Below are 21942 nucleotides of genomic sequence, written 5' to 3'. Positions count from 1 at the left end.
ACTTGAATAAAGCTATTCATCTTATCCTCTTTTACACGGCGGCTTAATAACGCATGTGAGTCGGAAAGTGGGATTTGAAGAGTCAGTACCCAAATGTAGGATCACTTGCCTGAAAAAAAATGCCTTGGAAGCCCCGTCCAAATTCCACAGTAGATGTTTGTCAGGATATTAGCAATAATAATAATAAGCGATGAGTGAAGATCAAAGTCAAGTATATGTTTTGTTTCATTAATTCATTATCTCAGGTATTATGTACTTATTTCAGATCACACATTTTATATAATTATTGCGTGAAGTATGCTGATAGTACTTTGAAAACTTAATTCTGAATATAAATTGACATTTTTATTTGACCGAATAAAACAATGCGGAGTATAATAAACACATTTTTATTTGAATCCGGGTGAAAATGTATTATTTTAAAACAAAAACACCTTTACTAAAGTTATGCTTTTCTGTAGTAAAAAAAATGCAAGAATTTACTTGTGGATCAGAAAAAAAGAAAATAAAGCATTGTAAATTGTAACAATTAAATAAAAATTAAATTTTACAGGAATATAAAGAAAAACACCTAAAGTTCGTATTAACGAAATCGATATAACTCGAAGGAAAATTCATTTCTCGAACTACCGCATCGGTTATTTAATATTTTCCCGCAAAAATATTATTGAATTTTTTTTTTTTTACGGTTACATTTTTAACATAATCTTCATATAAAAGATTCTAATATTTATATTGCACACAAGAACATATACTCATCAATGTAAGATAATTTTCGGATAATCTCAGAAAATAAAGTAAAAAGAACTAAATTGAAAAACAGAAACTTTCAAAAATAATTAAAAATAGAAAGAATCATACAAACGTACCATATCTGTAAGTACGCATGCATATTCTTGAAAAGAAGAGGAAAACATGCTCGATATGCCGGAACATTGTTAAATAATAATGGCATTATATCATTAATGTGTTTATGTACTTATTTGAATTTCGCCGCCATGTCTTTTTTTTACACGAAACTAATCTTGTTGCTACCATGTCCACATTTTTGGATAATTATTACCCTTTTTAGCAAAAGTTAAGTACATTTATTGTATTAATTCATTATTTTAAGACTATAACTTAATACTTCATTTGGAAATTATCCCAGAAAACTTATATATCTCTTGGCAGAAAAATGTAAACACGATCTTGGTCATAATGAATTATTATGTGAAATATACGGTTTTTCAGATTTGAGATACAATTATTCCATGTATTTTTTATTTCACACACTTATTTTTTCTTTGAGAAATTAACTTTAAGTTGTAATCTTTTAAACATAATCAAAAAGTAATCGAAAATTCTTATTAGAAAGATTCGTTCCCATAAATATAAAACAATCCTACAAACTATAACTGCTACACAACTTACTATCTACGTCGACGTTGTATATGGCTAATCAGTTTATAAGTGTTTATCGATATCTTGATGCTGCAACAGTAAATGATAATGCAATAGTCTAATTTCTAATATAAGTAGAGCAATGAAAATTAGCAGTTTTTTTTGTTTTTTTTTTGTAGATAAGAACATCAAAGAGTTACACATTTCTCGCATCTTTTAATGCATCTCTGGAGACAGTTTTTGTTGATGCAGCAATTCAGAAATCAAGCTGCATCATCTGTGGATCAGCGTGAAATTTTGCAGGAGGATATTTGCTGATCTGGCCCCGCCTCTTGATTTTGATTACTTCATTTAATTTCCTAAAAAGTAAAGCATAAGCTTCTGTAATTGTGGTAAAGTTTGCCAGAAATCTCTCATCTCCATTCTGTTCATAAAAGAATGAGAGCATGACGTTCCATCTTTTGGATGTGGTCGATCTAAGTGCTTCCAATGCATTAACTGGGCTTTGGTTTCTGAATCGCAGTAATAGACCCAGGTTTCATCCCATATAATCCGTCTTTTGAAAAGTTTTGGCTCATATTCTTAGCACATCTCCAAATCCCTCCTAGAGCAATCGACACATGTCATAATCTCGTTGCATACCAGTTCTCCTTATATCACCCAAGTTAAACAACAGATCAGCGACTACTTAGGAATAGCGGAAGCTATATGTAGAAGAACGTTGCTACCCCGCTGCAAGATTTGCAAAAACCTAATGTCATCATTTTGTCTGAAATGGATATACATACAACGAGAAACTGCTTGTGAATTTCATAATACCATGAAACTTTCTTTTTCTAGTGAAGCCACTTTAACCCATCTAGAATGAATACTGCTTCTGTACAATATGGTGATCGACGCATTTTTGCTTCGGAAATATTGTTAGCAACCTTATCCATCAGATAGTTTCCACAGACCCTAAAATAATCATGACCTTTGAGGCGATTTGGCAAATGTTCAAGCATGGATCTTCAAAAAAGGTAAACTACCTATGGCTGACAGTTGCCTCATCAATTTCCTCATAAATTTACTGTAGTATGCGTGATTTCAAATAACTGCATGAACCTTGACAGGTTCCATTTCACACTTTACTAATTTCAAACATATGTAAATCAGGAACAACAATTAGTTCAGTTTTAATTTGCCACATAACCCATAGAGATATAGATCATTGCATATGAGGGCCATTGCATATACAACGCCCTCATATTTAAAAAACATTGCACAATAAACATATGAAAACCACAATAAAAGGTTAAATGCTTAAGTAGATATTTAGACATGAATACTCGATACAAAATATACGTTTTGTTGAGATGTAAATTTATAAAATAAAAATCTTAAGATATATCCTCAGCACAAAAGTTGTATGTAATTCGTTTTAAAGATTTACATGAGAATAAAAACTTTATTATATAACAATTAAGCAACGTTGAACCTTGACAGTAACAGATCAGTGAATATTAAGGAATAGCAGCCGCTATATGTAAACGGTCGCTACCACCTTCCTGCAAGATTGTGAAAACCTAATATCACAATTTCCTCTGACAGGGATATACATACAACAGGAGATTGCTTGTAAATTCCATGAAACTTTGAGAATAAAAGCTTTGTTTAAAGCAGATTTTTAACATAATCAAAGGATCATATTATTTCCTATCGTTTGAGAAGAGCCACACACATTACAAAAAAATATGGATTTTCGGTTTTTCTTACTTTAATTTGTCGTAAAAATCGAAACTTGACTTTCTATGCAAATGATAAAAACGTGAAAAAAAACAGACATAAATTAGACAGAGGACGAGTTAGAATAAAATATTGGGTTTTGGAAGTTGGAAGTTTTGACAACAGAGTGTTGAATTTATGAGCTGTATTTTTTTACAACAGAGTGTTGAATTTCGGAGTTGGAAGTTTTTACAACAGAGTGTTGAATTTGGGAGTTGGAAATTGTCACTACAGAGTGCTGAATTTACCTGATAAATTGTTAGTTAAAACATATAATTTAGTTCGAAGAGATCCTTCTGGAACTTACATGTGATTTTATTACGATATGAATTCATATGCAAGGACAAATTTATAGACAGTTTGATGTTCTAGGCATTATATCTAAATATTTCTTAGGATTTTTCATTAGGCCAGCATTAAGATTTCATATACTTTTTATCTCTTGTTTCAATTTCCTTCAGTCAGGGTTCTCAGAAATAAGAAGGCTCCCTACTTGAGGGCTCACATTTGAACTTTATATGAGAGACATAGATATTGAAATGTTCTATTAAAGTTGTTTTGTATTTCGTATGTCTTTGCATATAACACAACAAATTGTCAAAAAATTATCAAACCATATCATAGACAAGTGTCACTGGAAGTATCTTATCAGCTAACCCAGAACAACGTGTGTGTTACCATGTGATCAGGTTCGCTGAAGATCACATTGTAGTTGGAAGTTGGACTCAGAACAGAGCGGTTTGGTTTAATGGTTGTCTCGCTCCCCCTTGAGAGAAAGATGACGTGTCTCAAAAATAGTCATTAATAGAATTAATAAGAACCCAACATGGCAAAAAAGAAAATCATTTTCATATTTTCATAATCATCTGCAGTCGACAGCCTGGAAACTGAATTAAACATTAATATAAAAATCAATAATCGTTTTGTGAGTGAATCATTTGTCCAACAGGTTCCAGCCTCCCTCTTTCAAGAACAAGATGAACCCAATTCTAATCCTCTCCTTTTATGGAATGGTTTGAATCTCTTTTGCACTTAGTTAACCAGGTATATTTGCCAGGTTGTTTTTAAAAATTCCTTTGTCTAATTTCAGTTGCTCCTGTTATTACTGAAAGCATTGGTAATCGAAGTTTGATCGTAAGCAGCTATTATAATTGTGCTGATCATAGTGAAGACATCCTTCATAAAACCAGTCTATAAATCGTTTCTTACATATAATAATAATAATAATAATAATAATAATAATAATAATAAATCCAGAAAAGACTTGTCAGACTATTGTTTGACCCATTTTTCAAATTTTCTGAAATGCAAGATGTGGAGTATTTTTAACTAGTCTTGTATGATTTCTGTAGCATTTTTCTTTGAAGATTGGTATGCTGGGTATGAGGCAAACCAGCTGCCACAATTCCCCTGCTTTTTTCTCCCGTATGTGTTTTCATTTGACCCAATATAGTTGATAAAATGAGGCCCACACACTTCACAATATATTTTCATATGACACAATAAATCTAACTTCTATACAAGAATGTTGTTTCTTTCCCGCATGTGATATGTATGACGAAATAAAAAAATCATTCCATACAATCATGGGGTTTGTCTGTTTTAATTTTCTTATAATTTTGTTTCTACCATATGACATTCTGCCATTAATTTCTCCACCGAGAGATCTTTTAAAGATACTAACTCTCCCTTAAAGTGCAATTGCTTGTACATCTCTTGCACTTTATTCACCAGATATATTCACCAGATAGTTTTTGAAATTCGTTTTCATTAGCTCGGTTGCTCATATAATGACTGCTAAGATGAATACCTTCTAAAGATTTCAGTTTCTTTTAATATCATACATAATTCCTTCGTATTTTGTTATTTTCTCCTCTCAGCTCTGTTAATGCCAGAACCATTAGCGATGTCTCGTATGTATTTTCATGTGATGTCTCGTATGTGTTTTCATATGATTCAACAAAGTTGACTTCAATGCAAAAGAAGCACTACATACTTCACAAGAATATGGTTTCTCTCCCGTATGTGTTTTCATATGATTCAACAAATAAGACTTATATGCAAAAGAAGAACCACATACTTCACAAGAATGTGATTTCTCTCCCGTATGTATTTTCATATGTCTCAACAATGTAGACTTTAGTGCAAAAGACGAACCACATACTTCACATGAATGTGGTCTGTCGCCTGTATGTGTTATCACATGACTCAACAAACGTGACTTCCATGCAAAAGAAGAACCACATACTTCACAAAAATGTGGTTTCTTTCCTGTATGTGTTTTCATATGACTAAACAAACTTGACTTCCACACAAAAGAAGAACCACATATTTCACAAGTATGTGGTTTGTCTCCCGTATGTGTTTTCATATGATTCACCAAACTACACTTATATACAACAGAAGAACCACATACTTCGCAAGAATGTGGTTTCTCTCCTGTGTGTGTTTTCATATGAGAAAACAAACTTGATGATTTGTGTGCAAAAGAAGAACCACATACTTCGCAAGAATGTGGTTTCTCTCCTGTGTGTGTTTTCATATGAGAAAACAAACTTGATTTGTGTGCAAAAGAAGAACCACATACTTCACAAGAATGTGGTTTCTCTCCTGTATGTGTTTTCATATGATTCAACAAAGTTGACTTCAATGCAAAAGAAGCACTACATAATTCACAAGAATATGGTTTCTCTCCTGTATGTGTTTTCATATGACTCAACAAATTTTACTTCCATGCAAAAGAAGAACCACATACTTCACATGAATGTGGTTTCTCTCCTGTATGTGTTTTTATATGATTCAACAAAGTTGACTTCTGTGCAAAAGACGAACCACATGCTTCACAGAAATGTGGTTTCTCTCCTGTATGTGTTTTCATATGATTCAACAAATGTGACTTTTGTGCAAAAGAATATCCACACACTTCACAAGAATGTGGTTTATCTCCTGTATGTGTTTTCATATGATTATACAAAGTTGACTTCAATGCAAAAGAAGAACCACATACTTCACAAGAATGTGGTTTGGCTCTCATGTGTGCTTGCATTTGATTCCACAAAAAGTATATGCAATGAAGTGTATGAGTATAGGCACGCTAATAAATTACAACTTTAGAAAATTTATACAAAAGGAACTTATAAATGTTTTAAAGCTTTTAAATCACCAACGCAGAAGGTGCTTCTTATCCATTAATGAATTTCTTTTCATTTTTCAAATTCTGGAAATATAAAACAAATTTGAAAAAATACATTTCATGTTGTACAATTAAATTCATTATGTTGATTTTTATTAAAATCTCGAAAACATTTATTACTATTCAAATTAAAGAAATGAGTATAGTTTTATTCAATACTGGTTTATTAACAAAATTAATGTGTTATTTTGGAACTTGGGAACTTTTCTCTTGAACTCAGAAATCTGTACATAATTCTGAACGGAACCCTTTACTTGGTACATGAAATTTTCTCTTTTATTGTTAGCGATGACTGGGTAAAAAGTCATAAGTAATTTAAAATTCTATTTTAAATCTCACTAAGGATTGAAACTTCAACGTTCAGGGTGTCATAAGAGGACATATTTTCCTCTTACGATATGAAGAAATTATGATTTATTACACAAAAGATAATATTAATTATCCAAATAATAACATATAATAAAAATAAAATATAATAAAAATAATTATTGATATAAATAATAATTATAACAACATAAAAATACTTAAAATGTTATATAAAAATAATAAAATAATTAAAAAGAAATAACGATAAAATAATATAAAAAGTATTATAAATTTGAATGTAAAAAGTTTTTAGAGTCTCTTGAGATTTTAAAAAGGATGGAACAGAAAAGTATTCTTTTTTTTCTAGAACTTCGCTAGCGACAATTATAAATAGCAGATGATTACTATTTATAGTCAGTTATAATGCAGTGCTGGGACACGTTCATTAGGCAACCAGACCTTACGACTCCAACAGAAGAAAACTGGATAACATGATACAGAGAAAAAATCTATTTCATCCATAACTGGTAAATATAGATTTTTCTGAATTACAATTGACCAAAAAGTATTTATATCTAAAAGATAAAAACAAACATTACTATAAAAACAATTACTTCAATCAAAAGGAAAAAAAATCTCTTCCGTCAATAACTGGTAAATATAGATTTTTCTGAATTATATTTGACCAAAAAGTATTTATATCTAAAAGATAAAAACAAACATTACTATAAAAACATTTACTTCAATCAAAAGGGAAATAACTAGAAAACAGATTTATTCCCCTTGCACTAACGATTGTAAAAAGCTTATTAGAAATTCATTCTCCTTTCTATTTTGATTTTGTTTTCTTTTCTTTATCAGAAAATTTCTTTTTCCAAATTATTTTTTCAATATTTTTATTTTTAAATATTTTTAAAAATCTTTTTTATTTAGAATTAATTTTTAAAAATCTTTTTATTTTTAATTAATTTTTTTAATCTTTTTATTTTTCATTAATTTTTAAAAATTTTTATTTTGAATTTTATTTTCCAAAATCTTTTTATTTTTAATTAATTTTTTTAATTTTTAATTTTAATTAATTTTCATAAATCTTTTTATTTTTAATTAATTTTTTTATCCTTTTATTTTTAATTAATTTTTTTAATCTGTTTATTTTTAATTATTTTTTATTTTTTATTTTAATTAATATATTTAAGATGTTCAAAAAAATCCATAACACAGGGGATGTAACTTAGAACTGAATAAATGGGTCCTAGCAAACAATCCTACTATGAATTTTAGAAATTATTTATATGGATATATAGAAACTTTTTACTACTTCTTGCTATATATATTATTTATTATATATAATTAATGGTTCCTATATCGTGTTAAATACTATACTAGTAGATATATACATATTTGAAAATTATATTTATTTGTGTATATATATTTGAAAAGTTTGCATATACATGTGAAAAGTATTTGTGTATATAGATGTGAAAAGTTTGCATATACATTTGAAAAGTATATTTGTGTATATATATATTTGAAAAGTTTGCATATACATGTGAAAAGTATTTATTTGGGTATATATATTTGAAAGGTTTACATATACATTTGAAAAGTATTTGTGTATATATATTTGAAAACTATGTATATCTGTATTTTTATAGCATTAAAATCTGATTTTTTTTCTTTTCAGATAATTGTTCTTTTATCAAAGTGCATAAATAGAACTATTAAAAGATGTTTAAAACCGTTTGAATCATGCAAATACCATCAGTAGTTCAAAAGTTATGTGAATGTTAAGTGCAAAAATTTAGGCTTTTCCGTGGACATTTTTCTTTAGAAAAAGTAGGCTAAATTACGGACCTCAAAATTTCAAGAAATTTGGTAATTTCACCACCATATATTTATTTTTCAATCTATTCTCTTGACACTTGGAAGTCTTATATAAAATTGTGTTATTTCTGATAATGCATTCAAATCTGATGTATCTCGTAACCATAAGCCATAAATTATGAATTCAGATGTACAATTTCAATTTTTTAAACTGGCGCAAGATATCATACAGTGCATATCTATTTATGAACAAAACTAAGTATTATAGTAGTATTTTCATATAGCTTTATTGAGAATAGGCCTTTTTCTGTCTCCTCCCCAAAGGAGGGCTTAATCTGGGGTGTAGCCATTGAATGCCTAAAGGGCTTTCATGGCCAGTATTTACTATTCCCTCAAAGAAAAAAATTGAGTAGATATGAATTAATCTCAGAAATGAATCAAAGAAAATTTTTCATATAGATTTTGGATTTCTGTAAAAGTCCAATTTTCAATTTTGTAAATCCTCTCTATCTGGTAAAAAATATACCCCTATTTTCTGAGATGCAGCGATAAATCGTACTCTACATGAATCCTAGAATGTAACTTCCACAATACCAGGAATCCTAATAAGCAACAACTATATATTCACCAGTTGATGGTAATTTTTGTCATTTCTATTCGGTTGTTTTACTGAAAATTCAATTATGTAAACAAAGAAATAAAACGGTAATTTTTTTACCTTGTTTCCAACTGAACATTTAAAATGATTACTTCTATAGGTTTAGGGTATGCTCAAAACGAATATCGCATTTAAATTTTCCGGTTCTTAAGCCATGTCATTTCTTATGTTATCACTGGTGGCCGTCTTGGTACATGCAAACGCAACCTGAGAAACTAGGCAAAAACGCACATACCAAGATGGCCACCATCAATAATATAAGAAATGACATTGCTTAAAATCCGGAAAGCTACTTATTTGCAGAAATTTTAAATGTGATGTTTGTTTTCAGCCCGAAAACTTTTAAAGGTAGTCATTTTAAAGAAAAATGTTCAGGTGAAAACACGGTAAAAATATATAAAATGCATCACAATGAAATTCTTTATCGAACTGCCTAATTATTATTATTTAGATATCCTCAGTTTAAAAAATACGGGTGTGTTTTACAGATACGGGGAAATGGTTTTGACAATGAGTTAACAATAAATTAAAGTTTCACGATATCTTATTTATTTAATTGTAAGGTGAAAGTACAGAATAGTTAAAAACACCCTTCCTTACCCATGTTAAGAATGGGTTTCTAAATAATAACGTCATTATTTCAGCATGGTAGAGCACAAGTAACTTTTATTTGTTTTACATTTGTATAGTAAGTAGGTGTAGTGTGAGGTTTTAGGAAAAGTACAGTATCTGGGGTTCAAATTAAGTGACATGCGTATATAGCCAGACCTGGACAAAGTCAAATCAATAAAATCTCGACTTCAACTACCGTGAGGAAATATGTGAGGTTCTACTGTTATTTTGCCTTTGCAAGCCTAAAACTGAAACTCACAGATATGATTATACTGTCTTATCCCGATCCTGAGAAGGACTTCCGAATGTACAAGGACGCTCCAATCATACGAGTCTATGACCTAAAAATGGTCTATGATCTGAGCGAGAGTAAAGATGTTAAAAAAATTTACTCCTTATCTCATGAACTTAGTGATACGCAGATGAGATAGTACTTTAAACTGAAGGACAATGTTTGTGTGGACGGCTAGTCGAGACAATGACAATTCATGGTAGAATTAGATGATAGGAATTACTTTAGTTTGCATTATATGAGAAGGTTGGGGGCTTATCAGTATCACATGACTGTCTTACGTTGTTGGGATTTTATTAAATTAGGGAACAAGATGGAGATAATGAAATTTTTAGATTTAAAGATGCGGATGCACAAAAAAAAGTTCATAGTGATAGATGAGATAGTGTATAGTTGTCCCAACCTGACAACAAACTATTGATAAAGTTATATGTACCATCGCATCTTAATAAAAAGTGTTAGTACAGTACCATGACAATAATGGTTGTGGAAAAGACGTCTCATGTCATTAAGCAAAAATATTTCTGGTCGTGTTTATTCAAGGAGGTGAATGAATATGTAGGAAATGTATCAAAAATGTGTCAAACAAGAGATCTGAGGAAGCAACACCTTTGAATGCAGAAGTGCAATCTGCCCCATTTTCCTTTCATAAAACTGGCGTTGAATATTTTCGGGCCCTATCCAAAGAAACTTTCTGGTAACAGTACACAGTTACTTTCATCGATATGTATAGTGGTTGGCTGGAGGCTTTTGCAGTTCCTAATAAGAAGGCAGAAACGGTAATGCATCTGTTGTTTCACATAGTATAACAGTGAAAATTGCCAAAAATTTGAACACAAGTTATCTCCTATTCTGTTTTCAACATTGTTATGGAGTACAAAGCTGTGGCTACAACAAAGTACATAGCTACGACTACAACCTCCTGCAAAACGGTGCATGTACAGGTGGGTACAGTCCTTTCACTAATCAGCAAGAAATGAGCAGACACAAGAAAAAATTCTGGAAAGACTGACAGAGTACTTTGAACCCAAACAGAACATCAGATACCAACAGTATATGTTTAATTCCTGTACTCAGGAACAAGGCGGAAAATTTTATGTGTATTTGATCAAACTAAGACACTTAATCAAAACATGTGACTACAGTGCCCTTGAGGATGAGCTACTGTGAGACCGAATAGTAACAGGCACCTGTAATAATAATGTTCGGGTCACCCTAGACAGGGTGATAGATATTTGCAGGAACACTGAACAGGCTGAAAAACAGCTCGGCAAACTGAACAACCCAACAGAAACTATCCACTACACCAAAGGAGATGAGAAAAAGCCACGAGAATTCATAAAGGACAACAAATTCTGTGGACAGAGTCATGACAAAAGAAAGTGTCAGGCTTATGGACTCATATGTGCTATCTGCATAAAGTGCAACCATATTGCCAGAGATACCAATCACAGGCGCAACCCACCCCATCACAAGGACAAAATAAATGTGGCGATGTGTTTTATTTATAAGTTCAGTCACTGGACTGGTTCACGGATTCGGCTAGACCGGCATGGAAGCAGTTCAATATTCAAAGGACTGGCTGGTCTCTGCGAATTCTCTATATTTTCTGCATTAGGTGTATTGTCAACTGGATTTGTTTCAATCAACTAGGCCGGGTTTGCAAGGTCGGGTCGAGTATTCTCAGCAGGAACCTGAGGTCCAGCAGAGTGCAGAAAACGAGCCAAATGTCTTGCCGCCACTGAATCCTCGTGGCCATCATTATGCCGTATTCTTGCATGCATAGGGTTGGTCTCAAGGAGTTCCATTACCTCGACGTGAAGTGAAGGGAATAAAAAAGGTCACCTTCCAAGTCGTGGATAGCAACTCACCATCTTTACTTTCTGGACGGGCTTCCTCTGCACTGAAGCTCATAACTTTTAACACAGAATGTGTGCGCCAGCTGAATGAAGTAAAGGAGGCAAAACCAATTACAAAATTATTAAAATGGTTGTATCCTTCTATCGATCCAGTAGATATCTCACTGCTGATGCAATTCTCTATTTATATAAGAGCCAGATACGTCCAAGGATGGAATACTGTTGCCACATATGGGCAGGAGCTGCTAGAAAAGACTTGTCCTGCCTTGATAGGGTTCAAAATAGACTTCATGGCCTGGTGGGAGATGTCCTTTTCTCTTCGCTGCAACCTCTATCTCACAGAAGAGATGTTGCGAGTTTGTCTCTGCTTTATCGTTATTTTCATGGAAAGTGTTCAACTGAGCTTCAATCTATGGTCCCCCCTCGCCAAACTTTCACAAGAAACACTAGACTAGCTGAAAACATTATCAATAATTTTCCCCACTCTTTATCTGTACCTAAACCTAAACATAGATTCCATGATCAAAGCTTCTTTCTTAGAACTGCACGCCTGTGGAATTGTCTTCCGTTTTCCTGCTTTCTAGCTGTCTATAATATGGTTGTCTTCAAGTCCAATGTGAACAAGTTTCTGATAAGCCGTTCCACTTAAGTTAACAAATTTACCAAACTTCCATTACTATCGATTACTATATTGTCCTTTTGACTACTCTACACTCTTTAACCCTTATCCTTAAGTGGCCTTTCAGCCTTGATAAGTGGTGACGTCTATGTAAAAAAAAAAAGAAATCCTCAGCAACTACAGCGACATTTTCTCTCGACTGGGAAGGCTACCAGGTGAATATAAAATTGAAAGTGACCAAAACGTCAAATCTATGCAAAATAGTCCTCACTGAGTTTTTCTGCCACTGAAAGCTGAGTTAAAAGGAAAACTTGAGGAAATGGTCAATGAAGGAATAATAGCCTGAGTCACTGAGCCAACTTCATGGATCGGAAACCTAATAAATTGCAAATATGCATTGACCCATATCACCTGAATAAGGCAATCCGGCACAACCATTACCCAACAGTCGAGGAAATCCCAATGAAAATGAAGAACGCCAGACTTTTCTCAATTGTAGATGCCAAAGACGGCTTCCTTCAGGTCATTCCTCATATTTAACGACATGCTGGACCCCTTTTGGCAGGATTTGGTGGCTTCGAATGCCATTTGGAATCAGCTTAGCCCCCAAAGAATGGCAGCGACGACTTGACTGCTGTTTTGAAGGACTCCATGTCATACAAGTGATGGCAGACGATACCATACTCTATGGATCCGATGACAGCAATGCAGAAGCTGAAAAAAGCTATGATGCTGCCTTTGTGGCACTTCTAGAAAGATGCCACAAAGAATGAGTAAAGCTCAACCCTAATAAGTTCAACTTGAAAAAATTCTCTGTTAGCTTTTTTTTACATGGAAGTCACCACTTATCAAGGCCCGGAGGCCACTCAGGGATAAGGGTTATTGTGTTTACATAAATCAATGAAATAGTATTGTAGTAATCAATAGTATTGGAGATTACTTACTTAAGAGGGCGGTTTGTCAGGAATTTGTTTATGTTGGACTTGAAGACATCCAAGTTGTAGTCAGGTGGGAAATAGGCAAATGGAAGAGAGTTCCACAGTCGTGCACTTCTGAGAAAGAAGTTCTGCTCATGGAATCTACGTTTAGGCACAGATAAAGAGTGGGGAAAATTATTGACAGTAGTTTCAGCCAGACAAGTTTTTCGCGTGAAAGATTGGCGAGAGGGACGAGAGATTTGAGCTCAGACGAGCACTTCTCATGGAAATAACGATAAAACAAAGACAGGCTCACAAGTCTCTTCTGCGGGAGAGAGGCTGCAGGGAAGAAAAAGGGGCATCCCCCACTAAGCTACGAAGTCTATTTTGTACTCTGTCAAGGCAGGATAGGCTGTTTTTAGCAGCTCCTTCCCGGATGTGGCAGCAGTACTCTATCCTTGGACGTACTTGGATTTTATACAGATAGAGAATTGCATCAGTAGTGAGATATCTTTTGGAGCGGTAGAAGGATCCCACCATTTTCCCAGCATCCTTGGCAACAGACCTGATGTACATGTTCCATTTCAGATCAGGAGTAAAGGTCAGACCCAAAAGCTTGTCAAAACATGGAGACGAGAGAAATCCATTTCAATTGATGCCAGATGGCGATCAGAGCATTGATGATGTAAAGATAGAAGCTTGGTTTTGGATGCATTAAAAGTAACCAGCCACCTCTTCCCCCACTGTACCATGCGCTCAAGATCAGAAGAGAGAGAATTAGAGAGAACTTTATCATTTACGGTCTTTGATGTGTTGCCATAGATGGTCGTGTCATCAGCATAGATGTCAACGAATGATTTAAGTATGTGTTTTGGGAGATCATTAATGTAGATCAGGAAGAGAGTTGGGCCCAAGACGGACCCCTGAGGGACTCCAGTATTAATACTGTGGACCTCGGATTTCTGCCCATCAGCCACTACTCTTATGGACCTATCGGAGAGAAATGATTTAATGATTGAGAAAACATTACCAGTGATACCGTAGGTCGAAATCTTGTGAAGTAGGCCCTTATGCCATACCTTATCGAAGGCTTTCGATATGTCAAGAGTAATTGCTCTAGAAAGGAAGCCTTTGTCGAGAGATTCACTAATCCTATGAGATATAACTGTTAGCACATCTGTTGTAGATCTTGCGGAGTATAAACCATATTGCATAAGAAGGTTGTTTCTGCTGAGGTGGTTGACTACTTCTTTATTTAATATTATTTATTTAATTCCAACAACTACATGGAACATACTTTCAGTGCACAAGGGTTGGCACCAGATCCAGATAAAGTCAAAGCAATATCAAAGATGCAACGCCCTACAGACATCCAAGGTGTTCATGATTACTAGGAGTGATAAACTACCTCGCTAAGTTTTCACCCAAACTCAGTACAGTATGTGAACCACTGCGATGCTTACTGGACAAAGAATCTGTCTTTGACTGGCTGCCACAACACGAAACAGCATTTATTCAGACATAAAAGCTCATCACTGAAGCCCCTATTCTTCACTATTATGACCTCAATAAGAAGATCTCACTTGAATCTGACAGCACGGAAGTTGGTCTTGGGGAGTCCTAACACTGGAAGGACATCTCATTGCAAATGCATCCCGAGTCCTCACAAAAAACTGAGCAAAACTATGCCCAGATTGAGAAAGAGCATCTTGCCATCGTATTCGCCACAGAACGTTTTGAACAATACATTCTTGGTAAAGAGAAAGTCAAAGTATTCTCCGACAATAAACCACTGGAGACAAAACTCGCAAAACCCATTCATGTGAGCCCAAAGAGACTTCAGCGGCTGCGGCTAAGGCTTCAAAAATACCTCTTAGACATGAGATACAAGCCAGGACCGCAAATGTGCATTAGCGATACCCTGTCTTGTGCGTGACACTCATGAAGCCACAACAGAAGATAACTTCATCATATTCCAACTGCAAGAACAGGAACTCACAAGAAACTTGGGAAACATCAATATGGAAGAGAGCCTCTTTGTTACAGACCAATCAATATGGAAGAGAGCCTATACTTGTTACAGACCACCGCCTCTGACAGATTCGAGAAGAGACCAGTCATGGCACAATAGTAGACACTAATAAAGATTACAAAAAAGGGCTTGAGGACAGAAATCGAATGGACCGAAGAAGCAGTGAAATTGATGAAAGGCATGATAAAGACATCGACAAAGGAAGGCACAGACATGTGGAAAGCCTTATTGAAATGGTGCAATGCTACAACACCTGGTATGCATAGCTCACCAGCACAAGCATTCTTTTCCAGGTGCACTCGCTCCATGCTACCTTGCAAAACCACAGATAAAACACCGCAAGTGCAAGCAGAGTTACAAGATAACCTCATAAAAAAACAACAAACGGCAAAAACATATTATGACTGTCATACCAAGCCACTACCCAATCTCACCATAGGTCAGGCTGTAAGAGTGAAATGCCACCCACAAAGCCCTAACAGCAACTGGTAACTTGGAACAGCCATTAGTAAAGTAGCACCCCGCAGTTTTGGGGTCGAAGTATAGAAGAAACAGAATCCACATCCATCTCTCTCCACAACATGCCTCCACGCCATCTGAAACAAAGAATATCAGGCAAACCCAGAACCACCACGAGAAACAACCCATGAGAAACAACTTTGTAAGTCTAAGCAGGTGATCAAACCTCCTGCACGATTGAGAGACTGCACATGCTAACACACACACACACACACACACACACAAACAAAATATAACAAAGCACACGTCTCGTTCAGTCAAACCAAGAACCAATGAGGAAAAAGAGGATGTCAATAAAGCTGAGGTATATTCTTAATTCAATATCGGCTTCATGTTCTCTCTGCTTCTCGCTACTTAACAAACATATTTTCTTTGCTTGGGGTTCGTTCTATATATGACACTTTGGAAGATGATTTCGGTTAACCATTTTAACAAAGTATGCAAAGCGTTTGGATGAGTTGAAAGAAAAGATTATGAGAAAAACAAAAGAAATGATATTCACCATGCATTGGGTGTTCGCCGTATTAAGATAAAAGAAAAAAGAAACTTATTCTTGGAAAGAAAAAAATTTGTTAACAAGATAATAACGAGTTTTCCGAATATTAAGCAATGTAAGTCCTTATGTTATGATTGGTGGCCACCACTGATAACATAAAGAATTACTTAGCTTAATATTCAGAAAACTACTGATAACATAAAGAATTACTTAGCTTAATATTCAGAAAACTACTGATAACATAAAGAATTACTTAGCTTAATATTCAGAAAACTACTTGTTTGCGGCAATTTTAAATGCGATATTCGTTTTCAGCATACCTAAAAACCTATAGAAGTCGTTATGTAAAAGCTGATGGTTAAGGTTGAAAGGAAGTGACAACTTAATAAAACGGCTTTAAAGCAGTTCCTCCCCCAAATATCACCATGTGGTTAGAGAGTGGGTGCTCATTTTACATTAAATTTATATAGAAAAGTGATCCCCACTTTTTGAAAAATTAATTTCCTCATATCATGAAAACTAATTCTCTGCACCACTTCTTCAGTACCCTCAAAAACCTATCCAAGTCGTCACTGTAAAGAATTTGTGGAGCTTGAAAGATTCCAGACATTGACCGTTGTCTTTTAGCTTTCAATAGGAAAAATTCACCACAGAGGTACCCCACCCCATATGTAAAACGATGTAATTTTATTAAAAGTTAATATTATAATAACTTTCATAGCATTTTAAAAAAAAGGGAAAAATAAAATAGTAATAATTTTTAAAAAATGTTTTCATCGTATGAAAATAATGAAATTGTGAGACGAAAACTGTGTTCACATAATTGACATTTTAAAATAACGTTCCCATGTAGTAAGCACGTGAAAACATACCCGTGTTTAATAAATCAATTAAACAATCAACTAATGTGTTTAATAAATCAATTAAACAATCAACTAATGTGTTTAATAAATCAATTAAACAATCAACTAATGTGTTTAATAAATCAATTAAACAATCAACTAATGTGTTTAATAAATCAATTAAACAATCAACTAATGTGTTTAATAAATCAATTAAACAATCAACTAATGTGTTTAATAAATCAATTAAACAATCAACTAATGTGTTTAATAAATCAATTAAACAATCAACTAATGTGTTTAATAAATCAATTAAACAATCAACTAATGTGTTTAATAAATCAATTAAACAATCAACTAATGTGTTTAATAAATCAATTAAACAATCAACTAATGTGTTTAATAAATCAATTAAACAATCAACTAATGTGTTTAATAAATCAATTAAACAATCAACTAATGTGTTTAATAAATCAATTAAACAATCAACTAATGTGTTTAATAAATCAATTAAACAATCAACTAATGTGTTTAATAAATCAATTAAACAATCAACTAATGGTCAGATTCTAATTAAATGTTCGATACTTATCCATTTCAGAATGAAATTTCATATAAAATGCAGTTTCTGTAAAATATATGTGAGGAAATATATTTTAGTGCGTGTCCACCCCCCTATATATTTTTTCAAAATTTGAACAAAATATATTTAAATTTATCGAAATTTCTTTTTATTAAGAAACATAAAAATTCAAATAAGTAACAAATATTTATTTTTTAAAAGTTTAAATACACGTAGTGAACAAAAATATATGTAGAAGTGAACAAAAATATATGTAGTGAACAAAAATATACGTAGTGAACAAAAATATATGTAGAAGTTGCAATGAAAAAAATTGATATATATTTAATTTATTTTTTTAAAATAATTTAATTGGGCCTATGAAAAAAAAACATTAAAGAAATTTTTTTTTTATGTATGTACCCGTCACCGAACGAAGATGTCATATTCCAAAAATCATATAAACCGATTAAGTATTTTTTTTATCTAAGAAAATGACATATTCTGACAAATTTTATCGGAGTAAAACTTGAAAAAAAAAACAGATTTTATTTAATTATTTCTAACGATAATGATGAATATTTTTTACATTTCGATAATTTAATGTTTAGGTAAAATAAATTCCTATTAAATTTTATTACAGTAGATAATAATTAAAAAAAAAAAAACTTCGCCGTTGCTCGTATCAAGCGCATAATGATGTCACAAGATCATGTGTACATTTTTGGAAAAGATTCACATAAAAATGATAGTTCCTATTAGTCACTTAAAAATTAGAGAATTAATAAAGATGAAGTTCGTAATCTGTTCTCATGCAAATATTAAAATAGTAGTTAACGATAAATCAACATTTTCATTAGGATTATTTGGTTAGTAAATGTAGTTATCTCCCTTACATTTTTAACGTATTCTGCAAATGCACAAAAATCGATGCTAAATTCATGTAGTAATACTTACGTTTTTGTTTTATAATCTGCTTTCGATTAACTTTATCTGCTTTTATAAAGGAAATGTGATTTCTAATGTGATTGACTTTACAAACTCAACTTAACATTCAAGATGACGAACGGAACAGCAAGTTCGCAGAAAACAAAATTGAAGAGGGAAAATAAAAAATAAATCACTTCGAAATAGAGCCGATCTATTTGGTGAATATTATGGATAAAATTAGTATTATTTTATTTAACATTTTAATATTTACACGAGAGATTACAAATTTCATCTTTATTAATTCTCTAATTCGTTGCACGTGCAATTTAATGGCGGAAACTGATAGTTTCTAAAGCCGCCTTTTCGTATTTGTATTTATTTATTTATTTATTCATCTTTTTTAATTCTCTATTTCGTTGGCGGAAACTAATAGTTTGAAAGCTGGCTTACAATTTTTTTTATTCATAGATTTTCCGATTTTTTTTTATTGCGTTTCAAAGATTAAATTTTAAAAATCACAAGTGAAAATTTTTTTACGGCGTCAGAAACTGACAAATTTAGCTAAATTTAAAAATTAAATAAATTCCTTGTAAAACCCGAAAATCACCTGAAAAGTAAATATTAGTTTTCTGGGACCATTTCAAAGATAATTAGTAAACTAAAGGCTTCTTACCTTCCACGACGAAAAAGGTCTCAAAGTTGTACCAAGAAGCGCAACTTGATGTAAGAACGAAAACATGAAATCCGATCCTACTAAAACGAAAACGAAACGAAACATCTTTCGTTTTTTTTTAAATTACTGCAATAATTAATTTTAATTATTTTCTTCTGGATCTTCACTTTTCAACGCAACAAAAAATAAATTGGAAAATGACTAAAACGAAACAAAACTTCTGTATTTTTCTTTTCTTTTTTTTTTTGTTATTGCAATGCTTATGCTGCTTAGCTTTAGGTAGGTAAGAGCAACTTATCTTGCCTTGATTGAGATTGTCGGGCTGCCTTCCTTATCTTGGTTGTTATCGTCACAACATTTCGGCCGTTTTGCCCTCCGGCCTTCATCAGGTGCTTTGTATCGAACTGGTGAACCGTTTGTTAGGAGTCTCGAACCCAACCCTTTATTATTATTACGGGGGTACCGTGTTCGGACGCCAGCTATGAGACATAGTTGCTGATTCTCTGTTTTGAATGTTACTTTTTACTGCCTTCGTTCAGGATTGAACTCAGCACCTTTGGGTAACTGTAAACTCTGATACAACGTCTAGGACCACTCGGGGGTACCGTGTTCGGACTCCAGCTAGGCATAGTTGCTGATTTTCTGTTTTGAATCTCACGAACACGGTACCCCGTAATGATGATAAAGGGTTGGGTTCGAGACTCCTAGCTGGAGTCCAAACACGGTACCCCCGTAATAATGATAAAAGGTTGGGTTCGAGACTCCTAACAAACGGTTTCCCAGTTCGATACAAAACACCTGATGAAGGCCGGAGGGCAAAACGGCCGAAACGTTGTGACGATAACAACCAAGATGAGGAAGTCAGTCCGACAATCTCAATCAATGAAAAAACCTCATCTCAAAAATACAGACAATTATTATCTTGTCACTTTTTTTTTAATTACTGCAATAATTAGTTTTAATTATTTTTTGTGTATCTTCATTTCGCTGCAACAAAAAAAAAGTAGAAAAATATTTTGTAATAGAAAAATATAAGTTGCATTCAAAATAATTAAAAATAACAATTCACCGTTTTGGCGAGTTTCGGCCACAAACAAAAAAACAGTGACAAAGCAAGATAAGTTATTCTTCTACCTACCTGGATTTTAATGCTTTTATTAAGATAGATGAGTTACTCTTCCTGGATAAGTTATGCATTTTAATGTTTTTATTCAGTTTGATAAGTTACTCTTCTTCCTATCTGGATTAGTTATGTATTTTAATACTTTTATTTGGTTCGATGAGATACTCTTCTACCTACCTGGATAAGTTATGTATTTCCACGCTTTTATTCGGTTCAATAAGTTACTCTTCTACCTACCTGCATAAGTTATCATTTTGATTGCTTTCATTCGTGTCAATAAGTTACTCTTCTACCTACCTGGATAAGTTATGTATTTTAATGCTTTTATTTGGTTCGATAAGTTATTCTTCTACCTACCTGGATAAGTTATGTATTTTAATGCTTTTATTCGGTTCGATAAGTTACTCTTCTACCTACCTGGATAAGTTATGTATTTTATTGTTTTTTTTTCTGTTTGATAAGTTACTCTTCTACCTACCTGGAGAAGTTTTGTATTTTAATGATTTTATGCAGTTTGATAAGTTACTCTTCTACCTACCTGGATAAGTTATGTATTTTAATGTTTTTATTCGGTTTGATACGTTACTCTTCTACCTACCTGGATAAGTTATGTATTTTAATGATTTTATTTGGTTCGATAAGTAACACTTCCACCTACCTGGATAAGTTATGTATTTTATTGGTTTTTTTTTTTCGGTTTGATAAGTTACTCTTCTACCTACCTGGAGAAGTTTTGTATTTTAATGATTTTATGCAGTTTGATAAGTTACTCTTCTACCTACCTGGATAAGTTATGTATTTTAATGTTTTTATTCGGTTTGATAATTTACTCTTCTACCTACCTGGATAAGTTATGTATTTTAATGTTTTTATTCGGTTTGATAATTTACTCTTCTACCTACCTGCATAAGTTATTTATTTCAATGCTTTTATTTGGTTTGTAAGTTACTCTTCTATCTACCTGGAGAAGTTTTGTATTTTAATGATTTTATTCGGTTCGATAAGTTACCCTCCTTCATACCTGGATTAGTTATGTATTTTAATGCTTTTATTCGGTTTGATGAATTACGCTTCTACCTACTTGGATAAGTTATGTATTTTATTCGGTTTGTACCTACTTGGATGAGATATTTATTTTAATTCTTTTTTTTGGTTCGATAGGTAACACTTCTACCTACCTGGATAAGTTGTGTATTTTAATGTTTTTATTCGGTTCAATAAATTACTTTTCCACCTACCTGGATAAGTTGTGTATTGCAATGCTTTTATTTGGTTGAATAATTTACTCTTCTACCTACCTGAATAATTTTTGTATTTTAATGCTTTGATTCGGTTCGA

This window comes from Euprymna scolopes, chromosome 46 (assembly GCF_053919585.1).
Source record: "Euprymna scolopes isolate OS-2025 chromosome 46, ASM5391958v1, whole genome shotgun sequence".
Classification (NCBI taxonomy): Eukaryota; Metazoa; Mollusca; class Cephalopoda; order Sepiida; family Sepiolidae; genus Euprymna; species Euprymna scolopes.
The sequence above is the reverse complement of the archived record's forward strand: the minus strand, read 5'-3'. Positions refer to the sequence as shown.